The 26,338-nt window shown below is 43.6% G+C and overlaps 1 protein-coding gene across 9 annotated transcripts in view; it reads right to left on the reverse strand.

Annotated features, from left to right (window-relative positions):
- LOC101611396 (E3 ubiquitin-protein ligase RNF14-like) overlaps nucleotides 1-21,765 on the reverse strand; it is a 53,665-nt gene extending 31,900 nt beyond the window's left edge. Inside the window, exons 1-3 of one of the 9 annotated variants that reach the window (XM_045140201.1) lie at nucleotides 21,500-21,745; nucleotides 20,236-20,278; nucleotides 9,574-9,696 (exon numbers count right to left, since the gene is read on the reverse strand). The gene's annotated coding sequence lies outside the window, so the exon portion shown is untranslated. Of the gene's footprint in view, nucleotides 1-9,573; nucleotides 9,697-20,235; nucleotides 20,279-21,246; nucleotides 21,440-21,499 lie in introns of those variants that run through there. The other 8 variants (XM_045140202.1, XM_045140200.1, XM_045140205.1 and 5 more) reach the window with 8 other exon arrangements.
- Between the last annotated feature and the right edge of the window lie 4,573 nt (nucleotides 21,766-26,338).

The following is a 26,338-nucleotide window of genomic DNA, read 5'->3' on the forward strand; positions in this document are numbered from 1 at the left end:
GGGTACTTGGAAGAATAACCTGCATACTTATATAAACAATAGTCAAACAATTCCTCTGCACATTTTTAGGCACAGAGAAGATGGAAAAGCCCTTACCTATATTGCCTCCTCTACAATTGTTTCTCATTAGCACTACCATGGTTTGTGTGAAAAGCACACCATAGCTGTACAGGTAGGTGCAACAGTACATAATCACGGAAGATACATGCCGGGAAGGATAGTGGCTGGAGAGAAGATTACCCTCATTTGATCTTCAAAATATGTTCAAGCACCCATCAAATAGCCTGGCACTGCAGAATACTGAGGGTAGAATGGCCTAACTGAAGTCAGGAGAGGAAATGGAGAGGTGGGGATGGAATGCTAATGAAAATTAAAGATGCTATAAATAATCCCCATGGAAAACTATTCCTTTGTGGGCTATATATACACTGTGTGTGTGTGTGTGTGTGTGTGTGTGTGTGTGTGTGTAGAGTTTCAGCAAAAGTACCCTGTAGAAGTAGAAAATGCTGTGCCCAAAAGTCATAGATTGTTATAAGAAAATTTTATTACCAGGAGTAGGATAACTTCCAGTGAGTTGTTAATCAAGGAAGCCCCTGATGCTCTCAAGACATTACAGACTATTACCAAGGCTCTTTGTTGCCTACCAGAACTAGATGGTAAGACTCTATTACTGAAGACACCTCATGCACGGGATGCAGGACACTGGGGAATCAAGCAGGAGCAGGCATGGAAGCCTCATCCTTGTTCACTAGCATTTATGATACTTGAAAGAACTATGCAGCCTTTTGTGGGGCGGGGGGAGTCAAAGGGCTTAACAACCAGTAAACCCAAAAGGCTTCACAGCTGGCCATTCAGGCCAAATGTGGCAACTGTTGAAATGATATGTCATTATATGGGAGAAACCAAGTGTTCTCTGGATTTGAGACCCATTGTCCCAAAGGGAACTCATGCCTGGTACTGAAAACTTAACCAAAAGCCTATGGTATGGGAAATGATGAGCACTAGGGGAAAACTACTACTGTTGTCTGGCTACATGAATCTATTATGCCCACCAAAATGTCCTTTAAATATGTGTATTTATGCAAAATATATATATTGGTTTTTCTAGGGTAGGAGCTCACTCTAGCCCAGGCTGACCTCACTCACTCTGTAGTCTCAGGATGGCCTTCAACTCATGGTGATCCTCCTACCTCTGCCTTCCAAGTGCTAGGATTAAAGGTGTACACCTCCACATCCGGCTTACGCCCATACATTAATGCTACTCTCACTTGGTTAGAGAAAATGTTCTTTTCAGATGGTAGTGACTATAGGGGAGACTCCAAACTCATGAAACTGATGAGAAGAGGAGACAGTGAGGTGTTTGGCACAAAGAGAGACATCTCTGCCAAACCCTCCAGGGCTCAGAGACTTGGGGAAGTGGTGGCAGAATGAATGTAAGAGCCAAGGAAAGAAGTGCTTTTCAATTCTGTCTGCCAGACTCAAATGGGCCCTTGGGATTCATGACCTCTCAGTGGCTGACAATACCTGCACAAGACCTGCACAACAGAAAGTGGAAAAATGGGGCTGGAGAGACGGCTTGACAGTTACAGCACCTGTCTGCAAAGACTATGGACTCATGTTCAATTCTCCAGGTCCCACATAAGCCAGATGCACAAAGTGACACAAATGCGCAAGGTTGCACATGTGCACAAGGGGGCACACATGACTGGAGTTCAAATGGCCCTGGTGCACTAATTCATTCTCATTCTCCCTCCCTCCCTCCCTCCCTCCCTCTCTCTCTCTCTCTCTCTCTCTCTCTCTCACACACACACACACACACACACACATAAAAAGGCCAGTCTGTTGGACATGCCTAAAAAAAAAGGAAGGAAGGTAGGTAGGTAGGTAAAATAAAGTGAAAAATGTTGACAACAAAAGAGAAGAGAGGGCTGGAGAGATGGCTTAGCAGTAAAGGTACATGCCTGAAAAGCCTAAGGAGGTTCAATTCCCCAGTACCCACATAAGCCACATGCATAAGATGGCACATGTGTCTGAAGTTTATTTGCAGTGGCTAGAGGCCCTGACATGCCAATTCTCTATCTCTCTCAAATAAATAAATAAATATTTTTTTATAAAAAGAGATTAGAGACAATAGTTGGAAAGAAGGAACTCAGTGAAGGGGTTGTAGTGGAGGGGAAAAAGGGAGAGTAGTGGGAGGGGGTTTGTGATCATGGTATATTGTCTATATAGTATGGAGGCTTTCAATCCAATGTGTCTTAAAAGTTACAGAAAAGAAAAAAAAAATAAGAGTCGGAACCTGACCCCTTACCAAAAGAAATCATTTTCCTCCGTATGTTTTTCTACTACAGGATTCATTGTTGTCTAACTTGCTATTGTGACTGACTGTGCTCTGAGGAACTGGCAGGCTGCAAAGGGCAAGAATGAAGCTTTATATGTCTCAAGTGCAGTATTCAGAATGAAGGAGCAGCAGGAAAGGTACTCAGTATTTTCTTAATTTATTTATTTATATTTGTCGAGGTAGAGTCTCACTCTAGCCCAGGCTGACCTGGAATTCACTATGTAGTCTCAGGTTCACCTTGAACTCACAGTGATTCCCCCTCCTACTTCTGCCTCCTGAGTGCTGGGATTAAAGGTGTGTGCCACCACGCCTAGCAGTACTCAGTGTTTTCTAACACGGACCAAGCATCATATCAAAAAGAGAATACAAAACCAAGGGACATGAAATTCTTCACAGAGTTGCTTCTGAGGTAAGGGCAGGGGGTTCTGCCCACAACCCATTTTCATGTCCTCAGCTTATCCTCAACTCATCATAAATAACCACAAAATTTCCTCATTTTTAAGGCCACATGACACAGTGACACTGTGCAAGGACATCATCAATGGTTGCCAAGAGTCCGGTCAGTCTGTCATTTCTACCAGCTCCTCATACCCCCACACTTGGTTCTGAAGCCTTGCTCTTTGCTCCTTGTCAGCATGCATGTTTGCCTTGAGAATATAAACAAGTTTAAAGCCCTTCAACACTCCACTCTGCCAAGTCTTCCATGTCCTACCACCTCTGGGTTCAAGAGCAGCTGTGAGGGCACTGGGCAGGGTTCAGTGATCCAGGAGCCTCACCAAAAATCTCACAAGCTCAAGGCGTAGTTATCTGGTGCCACAGGAAGAAGCATTAGGAAACACACATCGTCCTTCATTTTCACCCCCACCACTCCAGCCCTGGGTTATATTCCTTGGAGTTCCATGTGTGTTGACCAGGGGTTCCTTCTTCCACAATGGAATTTTTTATTCTAAAAGATATATATCAGGTGCATCACATTCCTCAGCGCTTAAATACTTTTTCCAGTTTGCTTTCTAGTATAACTTGCACCTTTAGTAGTCATTCTAAAAACGCAAACTCATTGTATTCTGAAAACAGTTTATGGAGATCGATTAAACTGCTGAACCAGCCCAAACTCTCAAAGTGCAATTTCTAGACTGTTTGGGCCAAATCTGTGGTTCATTCCTAAATCTCTCTGAACACCTGACAAATGCGGCTTTTTTTAAAAAACCAGACCCTCCATGTGAAAATCTCCATTCACCCAGGGATTCATCATGACATCTTGGTCAAATAATTCAGTGGTGGCTGGGGAAGAGTAAGAGGCTTTCTTCACTTATGTAGACACTGGTAATATGCCCATGCTCTGCTAAATACCCTCACCTACCTTTCTGCAACTAACACTATTTAAACTCAATAAGATATAAACTGAATGAAAGCACAGTACTAGTATAAAAAGTCGGGAATAGGAAGGGATTGACTAGAAGCGGAAAGGGAACAAGAGGGGATAATACGGCATTAATATGTTAAAATATACACATGCATAAAAATATCAAATAAATATTTTAAAAGACTACATATAGAGTAATCCTAAAGCTAAGATAAAATCAATTCCCTCATTTATATTGTAGAACAAAAACTAATTATTACTTTGTCCCTGGAACACCTTCAAAAAACTGGAACAATGGGACTGGAGAAATAGATCAATGGTTAAGGCACTTGCCTGTAAAACCAAATGACTTGAGTTCAATTCCCCAGAAACCACATAAAGTCAGATGCATAAAGTAAGCGTGCATCTAGGCCTAGTTTGCAGGGGCTATAGAGGCCCTGGTGCTTGCTGGATGTGGTGGTACATGCCTTTAATCAGAGTACTCGGGAGGCAGAGATAGGAGGACCACTGTGTGTTCAAGTTCAATTCCAGGTCAGCCTAGGCTAGAGTAAGACCCTACCGCAAAAAAGCGGGGGGGGGGGGAGGGGGGCTGGAGATGGCTTAGCAGTTAAGGTGCTTGCCTGCAAAGCCAAAGGACCCAGGTTCAATTCCCCAGGACCCACGTAAGCCAGATGCACACACTCTCCCCCCCATCTGCCTGTCTCAAGTAAATAAAAATAAAATAAAATTTAAAAAAAACTGGAATACTATGTAATTGCTCATTCCAACTTTTAAAAATATTTCTATTGGCTAGGTATGGTGCTGTATGCCTTTATTCCCAGCACTCAGGAGACAGGGGTAGGATCACTGTTAGTTCAAAGTGAGCCTGAGACTACATACAGAATTCCAGGACAGCCTAGTCTAGAGTGTGACCCTACCTCAAAAAAAATTATATTTATTTGCACATGTGTGTGGGTAACTATATGCTCCTGTGTTTGTGCATACACACACGTACATATGAGCCAGCCAGGATCTCTTGCCATTGCAAAAGAATACCAGCCACACATACCAGTTTAAAAAATATTTTATTGACAGTTGTGGTGGCTCATGTCTTTAATTCCAGCACTCGGGAGACAGGTAGGAGGATCACTATCAGGTCAAGGCCACCCTGAAACTACATAGTGAATTCCAGATCAGCCTGAGCTAAGGTGAAGCCCTTCCTCAAAAAAAACAAACAAAAAAAGAATTAAATCAGGCATGGTCGCGCATGCCTTTAATAATCCCAGCACTCAGGAGGCAGAGGTAGGAGGAGTGCCGTGAGTTCGAGGCCACCCTGAAACCACATAGTGGATTCCAGGTCAGCCTGGGCTAGAGTGAGACCCTACCTCAAAAAAAAAATATTGATTTGAGAGAGATAAAGCGGCAGACAGAAAGAGTGAATACAGGTGTGTCAGGGTCTCCTGTCACTGCATATTAATTCTAGAAGCAAGCACCACTTTGCCCAACTGGCTTTACATGGGGAACAATAAATTCTTAACCTGTCTCCTTTGTATATAATGACTTTTCTGTAATACTCCTTTTTCTGACTGTTCTTTAGGAAAGCATGTCTATAAGGAAGTTTGGTACATTCCCAATGAGTTCATATTCATATAATCACACTAGAGAGAAAGTCAAGTGGATTTTGTTACATGTTGCATATAAAATCATTTCTATTTATACTGTTTTATTGTACAATGTGAATTTTGGGGGGGGTTCAAGTTTGGGTCTCACTTTAGCCCATGCTGACCTAGAACTGACTATGCAGTCTCAGGGTGGCCTCAAACTCACAGTGATCCCCCTACCTCTGCCTCCCAAGTGATGGGATAAAAATGTGTACCACCACACCTGGCCGAATTATATTTTTTAAAATATTTTATTTGTACTGATTTATTTATTTAATTTGAGAGGGGATACATACAGAGAGAGAGAGAGAGAATGGGTATGCCAGGGCCTTCAGCCACTGTAAATGAGCTCCAGACACATGTTCTACCTTGTCCATCTGGCTTATGTGGGTCCTGGGGAATTGAGCCTGGGTCTTTTGGCTTGTAGGCAAATGCCTTACCTACTAAGCCATCTTTTTAGCCATGAACTGTATTTTTTTTATAAAGTACACAGTCATTTTGTGTGCAGTGCCTAATTATTGAGTCAATCAAATTAATATATCTATCATTTGAAATATTTTTCTCATGTGAACACTTGAAATGTCCTTTTAGGGCTGGCAAGATGGCTCAGGATTTACAGGCACTATATGCAGAACTTGCCTGTTCAGGTTAAATTTACCAGTACCCACATAAAGCCAGATGCACAATGTGGCACATGCATCTGCAGTTTGCTTGCAGTGGTAAGAGGTCCTGATATGCCAATTCACATTCATTCTTTCTCACTCTCTCTCCCTCTCTTATTCTCTCTTTATGTTTGCAAATAAATGAAAATTAAAAATATCAAATGTTCCTTTAGAAATTTTGAAGCATGCAATATGTTATGAATAATGTTTACCATTCTGTGGAGCAGGAGTCAGAAAACCATTGTGGTAGTTTGAATAGATGGCCCCCAATATATTCAGTGTTTCTTTAGTTTGTATCTGCAGCCATCTGGCTGTTGGAAGTATCACTGGGGGGATCTTAAAGTGTGGTGAGGGCTTGAATTTCCAATCTAAAGATATGCAAAGAGCCTGAATTCCTTATGGAGTTACTGAAGTGTTCTGTGTGGTGTGGTTTTTGGCTTGTGACTTCAATAAATATCCCTTCCTCCATAACTGTGCCTGGTTTGGAAGTTCATCTCAGTGAACCTGCAACTGTCTGCTACAGAAACTGGTACTAAAATGTGGCATAAGATGAACCTGACCATGTGCAATTTGGTCTTTTGGAACTTTTATTTTGGAGGAACAGGCATGGAGTTGCTGCTTGCAACTGAAGATGTCTTCTGGAGTGGTAAGCCAAGTATTATGAACTATTCTAATGAGAGTTTGAGAATTCTAAGTACAGACAGTATTGAACTTTAAGGCTTGGCTTAAAAGGGATGGCTGTGTTCTGCTGCTCAGGCTCAGAGAGTTTGATCAAGGTTAAATTTGTAATGGACTGGTATGCTTTGCTAAAGATACTAGACTGAGAGATTTAAGATTTTAAGTTGGAAAACCTCAAGCAAATTAAAATTATAGGCACTGAGACTGGTTTTAGGTTTGAAGCTGCTATTCTCAACACATTAGCAATCTTAAGGAAGATGGCCCATGTATTTTACATTAAAGCATCATGGCAAGCAAGACATCCTAGTGTGCCCCCTCACACACATATAAATAAACAAAAATATTTTTTTCAAAAGTAAGGGTGGCAGCACATGCCTTTAATCCTATCACTAGGGAGATAGAAGAAGGAGGATTGCTATGAGTTTGAGGCCATCCTGAGACTTCAGAATGAGTTTCAGGTCAGCCTAGGACAGAGTGAGACCCTACCTTGAAAAAAACAAAAACAAAACAAAAGGTAAGACTATTTCCTTTCCAGCAGAAAATATGACAGCTGAATCAGATGAAAGTATAAGGCCGGTACAGGGGAACCAAAGTTTAGGTGTTCTCTCATACATAGAACGTAAGACAACCACACTAACAGAAGTAGTGTTGAAGGATATGCCTGAAGGGTGTGGAGGATAGAGAGATGGTGGTTAAAGTGAGATAAACCTTCATTTAGATAGGAGGATGGTTGTAATTAGACAGCTTCAGGTTCACTGAGATGAACTTCCAAACTACGCACAGTTACCGAGGAAGAGATATTTATTGTAGATTACGGATCCAGAGGAAGTTCCACAGTGGCACAAGAAATTGGCCCCCTCAGAGCCGGGCGTGGTGGCGCACGCCTTTAATCCCAGCACTTGGGAGGCAGAGGTAGGAGGATCGCTGTGAGTTCGAGGCCACCCTGAGACTCCATAGTGAATTCCAGGTCAGCCTGGGCTAGAGTGAAACCTTACCTCGAAAAACCAAAAAAAAAAAAAAAAAAAAAAAAGAAATTGGCCCCCTCTTAAAGGACCAAGCAGAGAAAAAGAGAGAGAAGCCACAAGCCAAAAACCACACTACACTACACACTTCAGGGGAAACCAGTCACTTTGCATATCTTTAGGTTGGAATTTCAAACAAACCACCACACCTTAAGATCCACCCAGTGACACCTCCTCCAGTTAGGTGGCTGCAGATCCAAACTAATAAAACATTGAATATATTGGGGGACCTCTATTCAAACAAAACCATCACACATTGTAAACTGTATTCAGTCCAATTTCAAAGGTCCCCACAGTCTTTACCAACTTAAGATAGTTCCAAAGTCCCAACTGAGACTTAAGATTGTCTCTTAGCTGTGAATCCTATAAAATCAAACAAGTTATATACTGTCTACATATAAAAGCATTTTCAACTGGTATAAGGCATAACGAGGAGAGACTAGAACAATACAAACTCAACAACCATCAAGCAACATCAAACTTCTGCAGTTCAAGTCCAGTGAGTGGCAGTCTCCTGCAACCATGTGTAGACTTCTTGGCCTACTGCATGCATTTTTCATGCTTCTAAAACTAATACCAGGTGTGCAAAAGACAGCCATATTCCTAATTCAGGGAGGAAATAAATCATAAACTTGAAAAGCAGATTCCTTCTCCACTAAACATGTTTTCCTAAAGAGCAGTAAGAAAAAGGAGTATTACCAAAAAGTCATTATATATAAAGGAGACATAGACTAAGAATTTATTGGTCCCCCCTTTCCATCCAAACTGTAGCTATAAAGTTTGTTTCATAGAAACACACACAAATATTCATGTGAGTATGGGGGTGGGTAAGGGGTATGGGTGTAGAAATTATGCTTTTATTGATGTATTTCTGTTAATATGGTGAAACATTCTCCTCTAAGTGATTCCTAATGACTACAAGCTCCAAACAGAGGGAGAAATCCCAAGCTTCTGGAAATTATATTGTTAACTTAGAAATTTTATGTTTCCAGAGCTGAGGCTCTGGGAGTTAAACCAAGAAACTTGTGAGCAAGGCAGTTTGCCATTGGCTTGCTCTCTTCTTTCCCAATACAGTTTTTCACTTAACTATAAATCAGATATTCAATCAGCCTATAAGACACCTTCAATTATAGGAAGAAATACTCATAATCCCAGAATTGAGCCCTCAGTTGAGTTACTCACTTGGGGGCTCCCATCTACTTCAATGGATACTTTCTTGCTTATTAAGAAAAACCCTGAGGAAAAGACCATGACATCAAAATAAAAGGGATTGAGATGGGAAGAGGATATGATGGAAAATGGAATTTCAAAGGGGAAAGTGGGGGGGGGGAGAGTATTACCATGGGATACTTTTTATAATCATGGAAAAATATTAATAAAAAATGAGAAAAAAAAAACAAGAAAAACCCTGAGCCAAGCATGGTGGCACATGCCTTTAATCCCAGCACTCAGGAAGCAGAGGTAAGAAGATCACCATGAGTTTAAGGCTACCCTGAGACTACTGAGTGAATTCCAGGTAAGACTGAGCTAGAGTGAAACCCTACCTCAAAAAAAAAAAAAAAAAGAACTGGTGTTTCTGGCTTTGCTGTAATTCTGATTCCTGTACAATAGTCTGCTGCATTCTTCTCACCAACCTTGGGAATTGTCTCCCAGCCTGGAAACAGTGATTTGTTACAGTCTAGAGGTACATCAGTGTCAGCTCTGTTTAGGCCACTAGTATTATTCTCTCTCTGGAAACTTGCTACAAATTAAAATTAAGGGGTGGCTCCATAAATGATAAAAATGTATGAGTAGAATACAGCAACCTCAGTATCATCCATTCCGTCCTCCTGCTGATTTTTAGGCACAGAGAAGATGAAAAAGCCCTTACCAGGAATGCCTCCTCTACAGGTTTTGCTCTGGTTAAGAAAGCAGCAGGTTGGTGAATCAGAAGTATTAAAAGTGTGCTTAAGGTTCTGGCAGATTCAGGGTTCAGTGCTGAGAATTGAGTTTCCTGGGAAAAACAAAGACTTATTACAAAGCTATTCCCAATGCTCACACTGGCTAGCCCACCTGTGAGTCCTGCACAAAGACAAAAACCTGGAAGATACATACCTGGGAGAATAGTGGCTGAGGAATGATTGCCCTCTTTTGATCTCTAAAATATATGAATGTACCCCATCAAAAAGACTGGCCTTAACCACTTTCCAAAGGCAATCTCGGGGCTGGAGAGATGACTTAGCAGTTAAGCGCTTGCCTGTGAAGTCTAAGGACCCCAGTTCGAGGCTCAATTCCCCAGGACCCACATAAGCCAACACAAGGGGGCCCACACATCTCAAGTTTATTTTCAGTGACTGGAGGCCCTGGAGTGTCCATTATCTATCGGTCTCTTTCTCCTTCTGTGGCTCTCAAATAAGTAAGTGAAAAAAGGCGCTATCTTAAGGGCAATCTCTTCAGTGTAGTAGCACACGCTTTTAATCCCTGTGAGTTTGAGGCTAGCCTGGGACTGCAGAGTGCATTCCAAGTCAGCCTGGGATACAGTGAGACTTCACTTCAAAAACTCTAAAAAGAAGGGCTAGAGAGATGGCTTAGCAGTTAAGACATTTACCTGCAAAGCCTAAGAACCCAGGTTCAATTCTCCAGGTCCCACATAATCCAGATGTACATGGTGGCACATGCATCTGGAGATCATTTGCAGTGGCTATAGGCCCTGGCATGCCCATTCTCTCTTTATCTCGCTCTTTCCTGTCTTAAATAAATAAATAAATAATTTTTTAAGTCCAAAAAGAAAGGCATATAGTCAAGAAAGACTGACGGAAGGAAGGAAAGGAGAGAGGGAGAAAAAAAGGACAGACCTTCTCTGACCTCACCACAACCGGCTGCTTACAGAAACTCAGGGCACAGATGCTTAGTGCACAGGAAAATGATCCAAGGAGCACATACCCTCCCACATCCTCACTACCACCTCACTCTAGTCCTGCATTATACTCCTTTAAATGCCTGTTCATTGACCAGACATTCTTTCTTCCACACTGACATCTTGTATGGCAAGCATATTGCTTTCCTCAGCTCTTAAACACATTTTCCAATTTGTCTTCTAAGATAACTTGCAACCTTAGCAATCGTTCTGAAGTGGAAACTCATTTTATGCTTAGAACACTTTATTGCAAGCTGCTGGACCAGACCAAACTCTCAAGGTGCAGTTTTTGGCCTGTTCATTTTGAAGGTGTTACTCAAGTGTCCCGCAAGTTTCTGGTCCATTCTTATATCTCCTTGCACACCGCAAGCAAGGGGCTTTTTTAAACCAGACCTTCCATGTGAGGATCTCCATTAACCTGGAAACTCACCAGAGCATCTTGAGTAAATAATTTAAGCCTGCTATTTCATAGCATCCTCCTCTCTAAATTGGGCATGCTGTCAAAGCCAATCTCCAGTGTGCTGCACAAAAAGGGACCACATCACAAGCACCTAGAACATGCCACTCACCAAGTTAAGCATTATATTTAAGTTGAAATCTTGACTCTGCATATTATTGAAATTCTCTTTTTACTCCAGAGGCTGCGGCTAATAATTACTGCATAGAAATTACAGATGGAGCATGCATTTTATCTCAGCACTCACGAGGCAGAGGTAGAAGGACTGACTTGAGTTTGAGGCCATCCTGAGGCTACATAGAGAATTTCAGGTCAGCCTGGACTAGGGTGAGAACCTACCTCAAAAAAAAAAAAAAAAAAGGAAAGAAAAGAAAAATTGCAACTGGGGATATAATTCAGTTGGCAGACTGGCTAGTGTGCCAGGAACCCTATTAAGTATGCTGAAGTAAACAAGACCCTGAATCTTAAAAACAAAACAAAACACCAGTCTTAACGGAGTACACATTGATTGGACAATGCTGATTTAACTCCATTTTATTCCTTCTTGCTCACAATAACCCATTTGCAGTAGGTATTTAAATGTATTCAACTTTCCTTGCCACTATTTCTTCCCTTTAGCACTTTACACTTTTATTATTCCTTTCCACAATGAAGACTAAAGTAGGCTTTTGCATACTTGGAAAGTATAACACTGAGTTATAACCCAGGTTATTATTTTTGTTGTGTTTTTCTTTTTTCTAGGGAATGTGGAGGGCAGGGGTAGTTAGGTTCTCAACTGTAGCCATAGCTGACCTAATCTGGAACTGAGTGTATCACCTAGACAGGCTAGCCGATAACTCATAGTGTTCTTCCTACTTAAACTTTCCAAGTCTTCATTTGATGTGAGCACCCTGGAATTCACCATGTAGTCTCAGGGTGGCCTCAAACTCACAACAACCCCCCTACCTCTGCCTCCCGAGTAATGGGATTAAAGGTGTACCCCACCACATACAGCTGGATCCTCTTTTCTAACATATATGGAAACTCATTGACGACCAGGTAACTTATCCACACCTGCATTTCTAGCCACTGGGATATGGAGGCAGAAGGATCAGGAGTTCCATGTCACCTTCTACTATGTATTAACTTCCATAGCCATCTGATATATGGGGCTCTCTCAATGACCCCCTCCCGGAAAAAGACAGAAAAGTAGCAGGTAACCATTTTATGATCAATTAACTAGCAAGAAATAGAGCCAAGATATTCACTAACAAAAACACAACCATTAGGGCAGGAGAGATGGCTTAGCAGTTAAGGCACTTGCCACCAAAGCCAAAGAACCCAGGTTCAATTCCCCAGTACCCACGTAAAGCCATGTGCACAAAAGTGGTATGTGCTTCTGGAGTTTGTTTGCAGTGGCTAGAGTCCCTGGCATACCCATTCTCTCTCTATCTGCCTCTTTCTCTCAAATAAATAAACAAATAAATAAAATATTTTTAAAACTACAATCATTATACTCAACAGTGGATACTGCAAGCCTTATATTTGGCCAGCCAGGACAAAGGAGCCAACAGGTGTAATAGTGGCACATCTGTCATGGTGGAAACCAACTGCACTCTAAGTGGACTGGAGGTCCGCTCCATGGGAAGGAATACATCTCTAATATTGAAAACTTAAAACAGGGGTAGTCATGAGCCCTAGGGGTGTAACATCTGCTGCTGTTTGGCTAAATGTACATACTATGTTTATCAATCTGCCCAATAAGCCCTTATCTTAATGTTTATACCCTTATATTAATGCTACTCTCACTTTTGAAAGACAATCTTCTCTTTTCAGTTGGCAGTGACCTTGAGATGACTCAGAAGGCATCATGGTGCTGGAAAGAAGTGACTGGGGTACTGAGTAGCATCTCCATCACAACTTCCAAGGCTCAGGGTCTAATGCAGAAGAGGTGGCGGAAAGAATGGAAGGGCCAAAGGCAGGGTAGGACTCCTTACAACTTGCTCTCCCCAGACTCAAAATGTCCTGGATATCTATGACCTCAGAGTGCCCAACATTACCTACACAAGACCATCATAAAAGGAGGAAAAGATCATGACATCAAAATGAAAGAGAAACTGATTGAGATGGGGAGGGGATATGATGGAGAATGGAATTTTAAAGGGGAAAGTGGGGGAGGGAGGGTATTACAATGGGATATATATATTTTTTATAGTCATGGAAGTTGTTAATTAAAAAAAAAATACAAACATTAGGGCTAGGGAAATGGCTTAGCAGTTAAGGTGCTTGCCTGCAAAGTCAAAGGAAGTAAGTTCAAGTCCCTAGGACTCATTTAAGCCAGATGAGGCTTCCAGTCAAGATGGCGTCTGCTTAACCCTGCCAACTCCCAGGAAGTAGAGGCAAGCAATTAAGGGGTCAATGGGTATTTCAGGGGAGAGCAATCTCCTGTGGGAGGGTTTAGAGGGGCAAAAAAGGGCATCTGCTGATTTCTACGCTCTGGGGTCATCCAACAGGCCCCAATCCCAAGCAGCCCACCTCACCAGAGTCCCGGCCTCACCAGAGTCCCACCCTCAGGCTACTCACGCACTAACTGTAGGCAAGGAGACCCAGGCAAGTAGTTCCACCTTCGAATCCACACAACCCCCTCCACTTGTTCTCAGAAACCCCCCCACCATACACACACACACACCTCACACTTCGGTCCCTCTCCTCTCCCGTCCACTGACCCGGAATTGGGACGCCTGCTTGAACCCGCCCCCACGTGACTTCCAACCCACTCGATAGCCCCAGCCCACTCTGCCCCACCAAAGACATTTTGGACCGCCCTATCAGCCCCGCCCCACCACTTCCGGATGGCTCCGCTTGGCTCCACCTCCACTTGACTTCCAACCTGCTCAGCTCTGACCCGCCTCCTCCACTTTGACCAGCCCTGCTTGGCCCCACCTCAAGACCTCGTGGACAGGCTCTGCTCAGCCATTCCAACTTTGACCTGCTCCACTTTGCCCCGCCCCCATGAAACTTCCTACCGCTCTGCTCCACCCTGCCCCGCCCCCACACAACGTCCAACTGGCGAAATCCAACTGGCGACTTCTAACTGGCTCCACTCTGCTCCTCCCTGTTTCCCTTCCCTGCCCCCTCTGCCCCCACCCTGCCCAAGGGACTTCCTACCCACTCTGCTCTACTCTACCCTGCCCTGCCCCCAGGCAACTTCCAACCTGCTTGGCCCCCCACTGTGTGTTCTGCTCCTTGTGGCCCTGCCCCCAGGCAACTTCCAACCTGCTCCCCCCCCACCCTGCCCCCAGGCAACTTCGCTCCCACCCCACCCTGCCCCCAGGCAAATTCCAACCTGCTCTGCTCTGCTCCACCCCACCCCCTCCACTTCATCCCTGCTCCACTCCACCCTGCCCTGCCCCCACAGGACTTCCCACCCACTCCACTCTGCTCTGGCCCAGACCTGCAACGCTCCACCCTGCCACCTTGTGCAGACGGCTTAAGTGGGACCTGGAAAATCAAACCTAGGTCCTTAGGCTTCACAGACAAATGCCTTTACCATTAAGCCATCTCGCCAGCTTTTTTTTTTTTTTTTTCCCGAGTTAGGGTCTTGCTCTAGCCCAAGCTGACCTGGAATTAGTCTCAGGCTGGCCTTATACTCACAGTGATCCCCCTACCTCAGCTCCAAGTTTTGGGATTAAAGGTGCGCACCACCTCCCCGGGCACCTCAGTATGCCACACCGGAAATGGAACCTGAAACCAAGGTTCCAGATACCACATAAAGGAGAGTTGCAAGGCGAGCGTGTGGGTGTTTATGATGGCGACACGCTTTTGCCCGCATCTTATCCTCCATTTTTGGGTTCACAATTTCTCCCCTGAATCCCATCTACCGTTAGCCATGAATAACCCCAAGATACCCACATCTACAGCCACTCACAGGACACAGAGACGCCTCGCAGGGACCTCAACCATAGCTGCCGGGAGTCAGGAATCCACAACTATCACTTCCGGCTCCTCAAATTTGGGAGTCAGGCATCTACATCCCTCTCTTCCGGTTTCCCAAACCCTTTCACTTTGGTTCCGCCTACTACTCTCATTCAGTGCTTCCCCTAGCCAGCTTGGGGTGCCCTGAGCAAGTTCAAAGCCCTGCCCCATTCACTTTACTTTAGCCTAATGTCCTTTTGGGGTGACATCCTAGAGCTGCAGAGGTGGTGAAGGATGGACCATCACAAGCCCAGAGGACTACCAAATTTAGGTGGCATACAGAAGCACAAGGCAAACTTCAAGTCACCACCGGAAAAAATTCTCGTGGGCACACATCCTCCCTAATGTTCACCACACCTCCCCACCACAGCAAGGCTTTCCACTCCTGCGCATTGGTCAGGAGGTTCTTCCATACTGGAATCTTTAATTCCAGCCTGTGCCTTTCTTCATCTTAATTTGCTTCTAGGATGACTTGCAAGTGCAGCTAACATTCAAAAAGTAGAAACTGCTAGTGTGATGGTGCACTCCTTTAATGCCAGCACTTAGAAGGCAGAGGTAGGAAGATCACTGTGAGTTTGAGGCCAGCTTGAGCCCATACACTGAATTCCAGGTCAACCTGGGCTAGAGCTTACCTAAATAAAAAAAAAAAAAAAAGGAAAAATCACTTTCTGGGAACAGTTTTCTCCTGATCCATTTAAGCTGCTGGACCAACCTAAACTCACAAACTGTAATTTTTAGACTGTTCATTTTAAAGGTATAAACTCTAATTGACCATCAAGTTTATGGTTCATTCCTAACTCCCCTTGTACACTTAAGAGGGTGGCTTTATTTTAAACTGGACTTTCTGGGTGAGAATCTCCACTCATCAGTGAATTCACCATGGCATCTTGGACAAATAATTTTAAGCCTGCTGTTCCATGGCATCCTCCTCTCTAAAATGCTAGCACTGCATGTCTCCAGCATAATAAAGAAAAGATGAATTCATAACCTGTGACGGCATGTAGAACACTGCTTTCACCAAGTTAAGCACCAGAGTAAAAAACAATGTTTTCTCTACAGATTAATGAAATTATGGTCTCAGTCATGAGGCTGTGGCTAATAAGTACACAATAGATATTGCATCTGGGGATGTGGTGCATTTGGCACAATGCTTCCCTAACATGCAGGGAGTCCTATTCCCATCCCCAGCAGTGCACAAACCCAAATATGATAGAGCATACCTATAATCCCAGAACTCCAGAAATGGAGGTAAGAAAATCAGAAGTTCAAGGTCATCCTCAACTACATAGTGATTTCCAGGCCAGGGTGGACTATACATCACCTTCTACATTAAATTTAAAAAGATGCAGTTGGGTGTGGTGGTGCACGCCTTTAATCCCAGCACTTGGGAGGCAGAGGTAGGAGGATCGCCATGAGTTCAAGGCTACCCTGAGATGACATAATAAATCCCAGGCCAGCCTGGGCTAGAGTGAAACCCTACTTTGAAAAACTAAAATAAAGGGGGGGGCTGGAGAGATGGCTTAGCAGTTAAGCACTTGCCTGTGAAGCCTAGGGACCCCAGTTCAAGGCTCCATTCCCCAAGACCCACGTTAGCCAGATGCACAAGGGGTGCACATGTCTGGAGTTCGTTTGTGGTGGCTGGAGCCCTTGGCACACCCATTCTCTCTCTCTCTCTGTCCCTCCCTCCCTCCCTCCCTCCCTCTTTCTCTGTGTCTGTTGCTGTCAAATAAATAAATAAAAATGTAAAAAAAAAAAAGGATGCACTTGGGAGCTGGGAGCTAGAGAGATGCTTAGATGTTAAGGCACTTGCAAAGGTGAGGCAAGTGCAAGGTCACAGGTGCCCACTAGGTGGCGGAAGTGTCTGGCATTCGATTGCAGTGGCGGAGGCCCTGACACACCAATTCTCTCTCTCTTTCTGTCCCTCTCACTTTCTCTCTCTCTTAAATAAAAAAATAAAAATAGGGCTGGAGAGATGGCTTAGTGGTTAAGTGCTTGCCTGTGAAGCCTAAGGACCCCGGTTCGAGGCTCAATTCCCCAGGGCCCACGTTAGCCAGATGCACAAAGGGGCGCATGCGTCTGGAGTTCGTTTGCAGTGGCTGGAGGCCCGCGTGCCCATTCTCATTCTCTCTCTCTCTCCCTCCCTCTCTCTCTCTCTCTCTCTCTCTCTCTCTCTCTCTCTCTTTCTCTGCCGCTCTCAAATAAAAAAAATTAAAATAAGAGAAAAAAAAGTAAATGCACTTAGGAAGAAGAGGTAGGAGTATAGCCATGAGTTCAAAGCCACCTTGAGACTACACAGTGAATTCCAAATTAGCCTGGGCTAAAAAAAAAAAAAAAAAAATCAAGACCCTACCTTGAGAAACAGGGAGAGGAAATAATTTGTTAATAAAGGAACCAGGAGTGGACACTATGGTGATGATTTCTTTTATTCTTTCATCTCAACAATAATCCATTGCTGATAGATACATCAATGTTTTATCTTTTTTTTTTTTTTAACTGCAGGGGATGTATGTTGTGAGTTGAGACCTTATCTCAACCTCTGGTCAGGACAGATCTGACCTGGAATTTAATGTATCACCAAGAATATTCTCCCAATCACAGTGTTCCTCCTATATCAATATCCTGATTACTGAGATTAAAAATGTGAGCCAACATACCTTGATTCTTATAGGTGTTTTTGTTTGTTTGTTTTATTTTGTTGTTCATCTGTTTCTGGGGGAAAGGGGGTTAAAGAAAATATGAACTCTAATTGAATACTAGGTGTCATCCCTACACCTACAATTCTACAATTTAGGAGATGGAGGCAGGAGGATCAGGAGATCAGTATCACCCTCCACTACACAATAAGCTCAACAACAGTCTTGGTTACATGAGACTCTCTCTTAACAGCACTTCCCACAACCCAAAAGGAAAGACAGCATATAACTCAGGCTAGAGAGACGTATAGGTGGATAAGGTGCTTGCCTGCAAAGCCCTAGGACCTGGGTTTGATTTCCCAGTAATCACATAAAGCCAGATGTATAAGGTGGCACATGTGTCTAGAGTTTGTTTGCAATTGCAAGAGGCCCATTATCTCCCTCCCTCAAATAAATAAATAAATTTTAAAATATTTAAAAAGAAAGAGAGGGCTGGGGAGATAGCTTAGCGGTTAAGTGCTTGCCTGTGAAGCCTAAGGGCCCCGGTTCGAGGTTCAACTCCCCAGGACCCACGTTAGCCAGATGCACAAAGGGGTGCACACATCTGGAGTTCATTTGCAGTGGCTGGAGGCCCTGGCATGCCCTTTCTCCCTCTCTCTCTCTCTCTCTCCCTCTTTCTCTCTCTGTCACTTTCAAATAAATAAATAAATAAAAATACACAAAAAATTAAAAAAAAAGAAAGAGAGCATATAACTCAATAACTAGCAAGGAATAGAACCAAGAGATCAGCTAATAAAAACTGAACTACTGCTGGGTGTGGTGTTGCACACCTTTAATCCCAACACTTGGGAGGCAGAGGTAGGGGGATCACAAGGAGTTTGGGGCCACTCTGCGACTACATTGTGAATTCCAGATCAGCCTGAGCTAGAGTGAGACCCCACCTCAAGAAATAAAAAATAAATAAAACTATCATATTACCCAGATATACCACTCCCAGGCATTTATTCAAGAAACACTATATCCTACCATAGGGATAGTTGTACAACCATGCTCACTGCTGCTGTAGTGACAATTGCTAGGAAATAGAATCTACCTAGATGCCCATTAACTGATAAATGGCCAATGAAAATTAAGTACATATGCACTGTAGGTTTTGACTCGACTGTAAATACAAATCAAATTATACAATTTGTAGGAAAAACCATGGTATCATAAAATATTACACTAAATGGCTAAACACTGGCTCAGATAACTAAACACTGTATGTTCTTTCTCATATATGGATATTAGCTTCAAATTTTTATATTTATGTAAAAGCCAGGAAACCAGAACACTGTTGTAAAGTAAAAGAGTAAGGGAGTTGAGACATTAAGAGGATGTAGATATAATAGTTCACATGTGATATCAAAGTAGTAGGAGGAATAAAAAGGATTGAAAAGTTTAACCAGGCCAGGCATGGTGGCAAACATTTTTAATCCCAGTACTCAGGAGACAGAGGTAGGAGGATCACTGTGAGTTCAAGGCTACCCTGAGACTACACAGTGAGTTCCACATCAGCCTGAGGTAGAGCAAAAACCTTACCTTGAAAGCAACAATGACAAAAAAAAAAGCTTAAGTGGAGATGGGGGAGGGCATATGGAGGAAATGATGGGATGGTGTGCAAGGATAAGTAGCAAGAAGGATTATGTAAAACCCTATGGAAATGTACTACTTTGTGAACTAAATAGACTATTATTTGGGGCTTTGGAAATGGCTCAGTTGCTTCACAAGCATAAGACCTGAGTTCAGATCATTGATACCCAGGTAAAATGCAGAGTGTGGTGGTCTGCACCTACAGTTCCAGCATGAGATGTAGGAGGAAAGAGGAAAATCTCTGGGAGTTGGTGGCTGGACTGACTAACAGATTCGATGAGCTCTGAGTTTGGTGAGAGATCCAGTCTCAAAACAATGAAATAAGATAGGAGAGGGTTTAAATTCAACTGTCAGTATTCTGTCTGAAGGAAAAAGCTGCTACCAGAAGCCATTCGTTACTGAAAGATCTCAGTGTCAGAGATGGGCTACCTCCCTAGGAGTTATTTCCTAGGGAAACATCTAGGGCCCTTGAAACATTACAAACTGTTGCCAGTGCTCTTGGTTGCCCACTAAAATAAGATGGGAAGACCATATTGCTGAAGATACTGCATGATTTCTTTGCAGGCCATATAGCAATCAATCTGGAATTGTGCTCAACAGTGCCAGATTTCATAGTGCCAGAGGAAAGAATATAGGCTGCTTGGGAACAAACTTCATGCACAGTTGAGTCACATGTTATGTGACTACCCAGCCATGCAAAACATACAGGTTTCATACTATTTTAAGATACACCTGTGTCAGCTCTGTTCAGGCCACCAAGACAGTAGTATTCCTCTTTTCCAAGAAACTGTTAGGAACTAAAATTCAGGCACTAGCCCGAGAACTCTAAAATTAATTCTATGAATCAAATCCAGCAACGTTTATATCAACCAGTCCTCCTCCTGATTTTTAAACACAGAGAAGATAGAAAAGCTCTTATTAGCAGGCTAGATGAATCAGAAGTACTACAGGTGTGCTTACGGTTTTAGGTAGGTTCACAGTTCAGTGCTGAGAACTGAGTTTCCTGGAAAAACAGACATATAGAGTTATTCCCAAAACTCAAACAGGGGAGTCCTGCTTTGCTGTCCTAACCAGAGATTATAGGCTTCAGGTGAATGGGGAAACCGTCTTCAGGTAAGAGGGATTTTATCACAGGGTTCTTCATATTTTGTGGACAAATAATCTCATTAAAAAAAAAAAAAAAAACCTGGGGCTGGAGAGGCGGTTTAGCGGTTAAGCGCTTGCCTGTGAAGCCTAAGGACCCCGGTTCGAGGCTCAATTCCCCAGGACCCATGTAAGCCAGATGCACAAGGTGGAGCATGCATCTGGAGTTTGTTTGAACTGGCTGGCACGCCCATTCTCTCTGTCTCTTCCTCCCTCCCTCCCTCTTTCTGTTTCTGTCTGTCGCTCTCAAATAAATAAATAAATAAAAACCGGTTTGGACATCCACCAAGTCTCTAGGATTTTGCGGAAGGGGGGGTGGAAAGATTATAAGAACCACAGGGTGGGAGGGAATATACAGAGGCATTACCCGCCCCCCCATGGCTGATAGCTGCTCTCACAACTCATAACCCACAATTCCATGGAATACCAGCAATCCCATTGAGAGCCTTCAGTGGAATGGGAGCAGGGAGGAGGAAAATGATGGTACCAACACGTCTCCATCATGTATCATACAGAATACAAAGATTCCTTTTTTTTTTTTTTTTTTTTTTTTTTTTTGCTTTTTCGAGGTAGGGTCTCACTCTAGCCCAGGCTGACCTGGAATTCACTATGTCGTCTCAGGGTGGCCTCGAACTCACGGCGATCCTCCTACCTCTGCCTCCCAAATGCTGGGATTAAAGGCGTGCACCACCACGCCCGGCAAGATTCTATTTTTTAAAAAATGGTTTGGACTGGAAGCACGGCTTAGCTCTTCAATGCTGGCCCGGGAGAATAGTTCCCAATGGATTATTATTACCCTCATTTGCTCTCCAAAACATCTTAACGCACCTCATCAAAGAGCCTCTCCCCTGCACCTCCACAAGGAAATCACGTGGTCCCAGGACGCTTTTCTGCCACAACATGAAGCAGCACATGAACTCGCTGTGCTTTGACTGCTAGTCTGTGAGGCATGTGGTAAGTGGCGGGCTGCAGAGGTGGAGGATGGAGCTATAGTTTCTTGTGTCGCGCGGAGCCCAGTGTACTGCTCTCAACGCAGCGGGGAAGCGCACTGAGTCAGACCTAAGACCTAAGGCAGACCTACCACCACGCCAGAAACCGAATCGCGAACCAGCCGCCCACGTCCACGTCCGCGTCCGCGTCCGCGTCCCGCCGCCGAATACACCCGGGAGAGTGGCGAGCCCGCCGGGTGCGGGGCTGTGCCGGACACTCGCTTCCGCCCGCATCTTGTCCTCTACTCACGGGTTCACCGTTTCTTGCCCAGATCCTGTCTACCGCCAGCCGTAAACAACCCCAAGATTCCCACATCTCTACAGCCACTCACAGGACACAGAGACGCCTAACGGGGACGTCATCAATGGTTGCCCGCGGACTGGTCAGTCTGTCACTTCCGCCAGCTCCTTTGTCCCCACCTAGTAAGTAGGAATTAGTCGCTTGATCCTACATCAGGCGCTGAGAGTCTCCACCCGGACCGCGGTCCTGCACCCGGCCGCCCCTCCCGCCGGCATCCCGCAGCAGCAGAGAGGGCACCGGCGGACTGTCACTGGCCAGGAGGCCCTACGGAAGTGCAGCCATGTACCGAAGCGCTAGCCATAGTTCCCAGGCCTCACAGGAGCGCATACCTCCCTCATCCTTACCGCTCCTTTCCAGGCCACCTAAGAGTTACACTACTATGCGTTGGCTAGGGATTCCGTTTTCCCTTCTGGTATCTTATTCTAAAAGCTATCAAATGTTAGGCCTGCCCCTTTTCTCATTTGCTGAACACTTGTGCCTTCTAGGATAACTTTCAATCTTAGCCATCATTGTAAAGTAGAAAACCATTTTCTTCTTGGAACAACAGTTTGGATGCCCCTTTTGTCCCCCAAACAATCCTGGCTATTGCTACTCTGCTTGGTTCCCCACTAGAACTAGATAGTAAGACCCTAAGAGGGAGTCAGGGCCACGTGCGGGTATTCGTTTTCTTCCCCTTGGGTCTGCTCATCCCTAAATAAATATGCTCATTTAATAACTGTACTTCTCAGTCTTATTTTATTCAATTATTTGGTTAAAAGTAGACACAAACCCAGGGTTTGAGGTTCAAGGACTTCCTTGAACCCCTAACTCCCCATTACAACCCTACTGCTGAAAATAACCACGTTTTCAGCTGTAGGACATAGTTAAATCAATCTGGAACTGAGCCCCATATTTTCTTCCTAATGGCCAGCTTTCATAATGGTGGAAGGTGCTACACAGGCTGCTGAGGTAAAGGGTCATATCCAGCTCTGGATCTGGCATGCTACACAGCCAACCTTCCGGGAAATACGTGACTTCTGGTGCTATAGAGTCAGCGGATAACCAATGGCTTTCTAAATGGATTTGATGCCTGCTCTATTTGAAGGAATTCTTTCTTGGTACTATAAATGTGTTAAAAAGCCTGTGAATTCACTTGTCATAATCCCTTGTAAGGAAGCCTTATTTTTTTCCTAAATAAATAGGTTGTGTCCATCTAACTGCTTTTAAAAAAAATTCAAATTTATATATTTTTATTAACACCTTCCATGACTGTAAACAATATCCCATGGTAATGCCCTCCCTCCCTCACTGTGCCCTTTCTAACTGCTTTTGTAAAACATGCTTATGCTGGTAAGTCAGTGCCACTCTCTGCTGTGGTCACAGCAGAGAATCTTTTGCCTGGGGATAGTCATAACTGCAGAGATGCACAAGTACTCAAAGTGCTGAGAATACCTGACTGTTCAGTGGCCAGTGGTAAATGAGACATCTAGCCACCCACTCCAATGCTCAGATAATATCACAGAAGAGGGAAAAGTTAAACAAATAAAGAAATAAGAAGCAGAGAATTGGGAGGCATGCCTTAAAAGGCTGTCTTCTGGAAATGAAATCATTGTTACATTCATGAACTCAAAGCAGCTGTAGTGACCTGTATAAGATCTGTCCTATTGCCGGGCGTGGTGGCGCACGCCTTTAATCCCAGCACTCGGGAGGCAGAGGTAGGAGGATTGCCATGAGTTCAAGGTCACCCTGAGATGACAGAGTTAATTCCAGATCAGCCTGGACCAGAGTGAGACCCTACCTCGAAAAACAAAACAAACAAACAAAAAAAAAACCAAAGATCTGTCCTATCAAGATTCCATCATGAGACTGGGGAAATGGCTCAGCAGTGAAAGGTGCTGTTTGCAAAGCCTGAATTCCTGGGTTTGATTCTGCAGTACTCACATAAAGTCAGATGTACAAAGTGGCACATACATCTGGAGTGTGTTTACAGTGATAGAGGGCTCTGGTGTGTGCCCATTCTCCTCCTCCTCCTCCTCCTCCTCCTTCTTCTCTCTCTCCACCCCTCTTTTTTTCATGTTTCCATTTTTATTTGAAGTTTCCAAAGGTAAAAAAGTCAAGATTCATACATCAGTTGGCATGAGACCATCTCAAATGAGACCATGCAAAGCAATTCTGTGTGTACAACAATCATTTTCTCTCCTCCTTTTAAATTTTAATTTAATTAATTAATTTATTTATTTGAGACAAGGAAAGAGGCAGAGAGAGAGGAGAGAGAATGGGCACACCAGCCACTGCAAATGAACTCCAGACATATGCGCCACCTTGAGGCTTACGAATCGAACTGAGGTCCTTTGGCTTTGCAGGCAAGCGCCCTAACCGCTAAGCCATCTCCCCAGCTCGCTGGCTCACACTCTTTCTCTCTCTCTCCTCTTTAAAAAGGATTCCAGGGCTGGAGAGATGGCTTAGCGGTTAAGCGCTTGCCTGTGAGGCCTAAGGACCCCGGTTCGAGGCTTGATTCCCCAGGACCCACGATAGCCAGATGCACAAGGGGGTGCATGCATCTGGAGTTTGTTTGCAGTGGCGCGCCCATTCTCTCTGTCTCTCTATCTGTCTCTCTCTCTCTCTCTCTCTCTCTCTCTCTGTCACTCTCAAATATATATTTAAAAAAATGAACAAAAACTTTTAAAAAGGATTCCAGAGCTGGAGAGATGGCTTAGCAGTTAAGGCACTTGCCTACAAAGCCTAAGGACCCACATTTGACTCTACAGATCCCACGTTAGCCAGATGCACAAAGATGAGGCAAATGCAAGGTCACACATGCCCACTATGTGATACAAGAATATGGAGTTCGATTTCAGTGGCTGAGGCCCTAGCAACAAGCCAATTCTCTCTCTGTGTATGTGTCTGTATCTCTCTCTGTCTCCCTAATATATGTGTATATTTATATTTAAGTATGTATTTATGTATATATGTATGTGTGTGTGTATGATTCCAGCTGGGTGGGGTGATGCACACCTTTAATTCTAGCACTCAGGAGGCAGAGGTAGGAGGATTGCTGTGAGTTCAAGGCCACCCTGAGACTACAGAGTGAATTCCAGGTCAGTCTGGGATACAGTGAGACCCTACCTCGGAAAAAAACAACAAAAACAACAACAAAAAGATTCCATCATGAGCTAGGCATGGTAGTGCATGCCCTTAATCCTAGTACTTGGGAGGCAGAGGTAGGAGGATCACTGTGAGTTTGAGGCCACTCTGAGACTACATAGTGAATTCCAGGTCAGACTGAGCTAGAGCAAGACCCTACCTCAAAAATACCAAAATAAAAATAAATGATTCTGTCATGGATAGCAGAGGGTCATACAAGTCCCTTCCTCTCCCTGAGGAGCTATAATTGGTTAGCAATTGCTGGGTGCATGGGATATATTTTCTTCAGTGTCATAGCAGTTGGTAAATTATCCATGTTCCAGGAAATAAACCCCAGCAGTGCTTATGCAAGCATCCTGAATTATACTCATTGGGGTACAAAAAAAAAAAAGAAATCATAGTAGATGGGGGGCTAGTTCAAAAGAAGACAGGGTTCCACAGTAATGGAAGGGGACAAGAGATGATAATGACACACAAGTATGTTCAAAATACATTATATACATGATATACATGAATGAAATTGTCAAATCAACATTTTGTAGGAATGTATTTGATTTCTAACTCAAGAGAAAACCTATTTTATGTCCTTTATTTCCAAATTTTGACAAAGAGCTACATGTGAGGCCTACAACAATGACTTCCTGTGTGACATCATCCAGAATTCAATTAGCTCTTGGAAAACAGCACAGTTCAGATTCCCAATTATATCAGTGTAGAATCTCAATATCTATGTAGACAGAAAAGTATGGTGGCTGGAAAGATGGCTTAGCCATTAAGGAACTTGCCTGGAAAGCCAAAGATTCCAGGTTAGATTTCTCCAGGACCCACGTAAGCCAGATGGACAAAGTGGCCTATGCATATGAAGTCCTTTTGCAGTGGTTGGAAGCCCTAGTGTGCCTGTTCTGTCCCCCACCTACTCTGTCTGTCTCTCTCTCTCTCAATAAATATAAAAGAATATGTTCTCATAATTTTAAAAGAAGTTTCTCTTATTTAAATAACTGTGTTACAGGAAGAAAGGATAATAAAAAAATAATAAAAAAATAATAATAATAAAAAAATCTATGGGTTTGTCTAAGCAGATGGATAAAACTCACCACACCATTGCCCACAGGTTTTCCCATTTCTCTCCATGCAGTGAAGTTAGAACGTTTAGATCGTGGGTGAAAACAACAACCACCTGAGGATCCAAGGTCACACAGATGGTTCCACCAGCACAAACAAGCAAATGTCATTTTGACCCCCATACAACCAACAGATAAGTCAATGAAACTCATTGCTCCCAGAGTCTTTCCAAGAAGTAGGAGTGGAAAATCAGCCAGATTTATCCAGGACGTTTTATGAATTGAGTAAGACAATAACAAGAAATTAGTAAGTCATATATGTGAAACTTACCTCTGTCTCCTGAGTGCTGTGATTAAAGACGTGAATTATAAGTTCCACTCCCTGATATATTCTTTCTTTTATCTTTAATACAGGGTGCTTATTCCTCACTTATAAGATCTGTCAT

Source organism: Jaculus jaculus, chromosome X (assembly GCF_020740685.1).
Source record: "Jaculus jaculus isolate mJacJac1 chromosome X, mJacJac1.mat.Y.cur, whole genome shotgun sequence".
Classification (NCBI taxonomy): Eukaryota; Metazoa; Chordata; class Mammalia; order Rodentia; family Dipodidae; genus Jaculus; species Jaculus jaculus.